Raw genomic sequence first — 3,732 nt, 5'->3', positions numbered from 1 at the left:
TTCCTTATGAATACTAACTGGATGTTAACTTTTTTGCTGGCAGCTGTGAATTGAGTGGAGCTTTTCACTGATCTGTCTACAGCAACATGCAGATCCCGTTCTTGGGTTCTGTAGCCGATAATCTGTTCTGCTGCCGTCGCTAGGTGTAATGCATGTTCAGTAGGGGTTTCTCCCCTCTTCCCTTTTTGTATTTCCTCTCCCTACTAGTGTTGGAGTGTCCTTCTCCTCAGGTTAGTGTATTAATGATCTCATCTTGAGGTCATATGTGTCAATTCGTTGCTGCGTCTTCAGAGAACTATCCATGATGACTCCAAGGTCTCTTTCCTGATTAGTTGTAGCTAAATTAGCCCCCATCATATTGTATGTATAGTTGGGGTTATGTTTTCCCAACGTGACATTTATCCACATTAAATTTCATTTGCCATTTTGTTGCCCAATCACTTAGTTTTGTGAGATCTTTTTGAAGTTCTTCTCAGTCTGCTTTGGTCTTAACTATCTTGAGCAGTTTAGTATCGTCTGTGAACTTTGCCACCTCACTCTTTACCCCTTTCTCCAAATCATTTATTAATAAGTTGAATAGGATTGGTCCTAGGGCTGACCTAGGAAAATGACAGCAGCAAGATGGAGTCTGGAGTCGCATGGGCAGGTCACATGTCCATGCATGATTCAATTTGCAGGCCTACGCCATTGTTTACATGTTAGTTTGAATGTTCCCAGGAAAGCTCAGATGTGGATTGGCATTTTCCAAAGTCCATTGTCAGTGAAGCGTTTCTTGATTAGGCACTTACTGAGAATAGTCCTTTCTCAAGAAGCTGACCAAATGCATCACTGAGGCTACTTGAAATCAAATACATTTGAGATACAAGTACATAGCCCATATTCATAATTTCAAATACAAAAATGGTACACACATACAGCTAGTATAATTATAACCAGCAAATCATAACCTTGTCACAGACACCTCACATGACAACTTTTGCAAAATATTTGTTGAAAATATATAATAGTGGTGGCAGCAATGATCTATATGGTCCCAGTTGATATTAATACTGTCACAGCCTACAGAGAAGTGGGAGAGAGGCGTCTTCTAGCAGGCGTTTCTCCTACATTTCTCCATTGCCGCTTGGGTGGAGGCAAGAATGGAGCAAAACACGCCTGGCTGAAGGTTTTGCATTCAACTTTGAGGATTAAGCCTGAGCCTCCGGCATGGGTGCTGGGAGATGGATTTCTGAGTTGCATCCAGCACAGTCTTCGGGCCTGAGCTGAAACCACTGAGGCCAAGAGAGATGGGTTTAAGGTGGCCTTTGAGGATCCCAGCAGGTCTTGAGGAGCAAGGGGTTACCGCCATCCCTGGGGGAGCTCAAACCACCATCCTTTCGATTAACAGCAAAACACAAAGACCCATTGCGCCACAGAGACACATGTCTGCTGTTACCAAGGCTGCTGCCTAGCAGCGTGCGCATCTGCCTGCCAGCGCTAGAGCTCGCAAGGCAAGTGTGGGTGCTGGAGGTAAAGAGCCAGTAGAGTGACACAGCAGCTCTAAAGGGGGGTGAAGGCCAGGAGTGAGGGGTTCAGGGCATGGGAAGGGGCTCTGGGCTGGGGCAGGGGGGGTAAGGATGCAGGACGGGCTGAGGGCTGTAACAGGGGATGAAGGGCAGAAATGAGGGGTTCAGGGTACAGGAAGGGGCTCCAGGCTGGGCAGGGGGTTGGGGTGCAGGAAGGTGAGGGCTCCGGCTGGGGATGTGTGTAACCTTCCCCTTTCCATAGCCATGTGTCTGAGCCACCAGGGCCAGCACGTACAAGGCCTCGCTGCTGAAGCACTGACAGTGTCCAGTGACGCTACACCTGGCCCTCTACTGACAGCTCAGGGGTTTGGCTTCCTCTGGCACTGAGACGCCACAATAATTACAGGGTTATTTCTAATGGGTTAAAGCAGAACTTGTGCTGAGATTAACACGTCTCTCGCGGGTCTAGGGGTTTTACAGCATGAACTGGCTCTGCGTGTGGGTACTGTGCATGTGTTTGAGTGATACTAACACGGCTGAAACACACAACTCCCCATCCTGGGGGTTTCCATCCCCCCGATTCCTTCCACGGGGGGCACTGACCCGGCTTCTCTACGGCCAGATGCCCTGATGGGCAGCAGTCGGGATGTTGGGAGAGGTTTTCTTTTCTGTGGCTAGTGACAGCCCCAAAGTGACTCCCACCAGCCCCCATTGCCTTGCCCTGCAGCTGCCAGTCTCTGAATCCTGGCCTGGAATTCGATTGGAATGAGGCCCCTGGGAGCTGGAGAGACCACGGGTCAGACACTGCAACATTGTAGCCAGAACATCCATGTCTAGATTTTAAGGCCAGTCAAGACAACTAAATAATCCTGTCTAACCCCCATGCATGTGACAGGCCACAAAGTCACCCCTGCACTGAGCCCAACCACCGGGATTAAACCAAAATATTCCAGCCCTTAGGAGAATATCCCGTTGTGTGCCATAGACGGAGCATAGGAGAGGCAGAGGGGTACCAATACTGGAGGCCCCTGCACTGGAATGGATTTGGTGAGATGTACCCAGCTGATCTGGGCAAGTGACTTGTGCCCCATGCCACAGAGGATGACAAAAACTCCAACATCCCTGCCAGTGTGAGCTGGGGGAAATTTCTTCCTGACCCCAGCAATGGAGATCAGGGAGACCCTGAGCATGAGAGCAAGGCCACCAGCCAAGCACCGGAGACAAATGGTGTTCTATCTCACCCGAGAGCACTTTCTTCAGCCCCCCCGGTCCCCTCTTGCCACCCCCATGTGGGGTGAAGAATCCATCATTGCCCTGGGTACTTTGTTCCAATGTTTAATCACCAGATTGCAAATGTGTCCCTTATTTCTCATTTTAGTTTCTCTGCCATTAACTTCCAGCCACTGGTTCTTGTTCTGCCTTTTGCTGCTAGGTTAAAGAGCCCTTCCGTACCCAGGATTTTCTCTTTGGGAGGGGATTTACACACTGTCATCAAGTGACCTCTTGGTCTTCTCTGTGATAAACTGAGCAGACTGAGCTCTTATCTTGCACTGGAAGGCAACTTTTCAGCACTTTTTTTTCTCTTCTCTGCCCCCCATCCAATTTTTCATTCTTCATCTTAAAATGTGGCCAAGATGACTGTGTGCAAGAGTCCAGTGTTGGTCTGAACAATGTTGTACACAGAGATAACACTAGTGCCTGATATCTAGTCACTGTTCTCCTGTCTGTACATCCAAGGACGACCACAGCATCGCACGGGGATTTCATGCTGAGTTGTTTGTCCATTATGACACCTAAACCCTTCTCCAAGTCACAGCAGTCTGGCATTGCTCATTAGTAAAGCTCAGTGTGTTTGAATGGCCACAGCTTCCCAAGTGCTCCGTAACATGCACAAGGGATTCCCCTCCTCAGTCACCTTCACCTGCTGCTGGTCTCTTGTCTCTTTCTTCTTCTCCAGGATCTGCATGTGTCATTGTGGGGGGAGTTCTCCTCCTCTCTTTGCCTGGGAGCGATGTGACCCCCCCGGGTGGACTGACCAAACCCAGGATTCCTTCAGCCTGAAAGCAGAGGGGAGCCTTCACCCGCTCCCTCTTTAAGGCTCCAGTCCCAGGTCCTAAATTCCCTGCCAAAGCACAAAAATCCACCCTGAGCCCAACTCCTCTCTCGGTGGTGATTTCCTTTCTCCCACAAATCTGTCTTGAGGACACAGCCCTGGGAACAGGTGAAC

Source organism: Gopherus flavomarginatus (assembly GCF_025201925.1).
Source record: "Gopherus flavomarginatus isolate rGopFla2 chromosome 13 unlocalized genomic scaffold, rGopFla2.mat.asm SUPER_13_unloc_1, whole genome shotgun sequence".
Lineage (NCBI taxonomy): Eukaryota > Metazoa > Chordata > Testudines > Testudinidae > Gopherus > Gopherus flavomarginatus.
Note: the sequence above shows the minus strand (reverse complement) of the source record.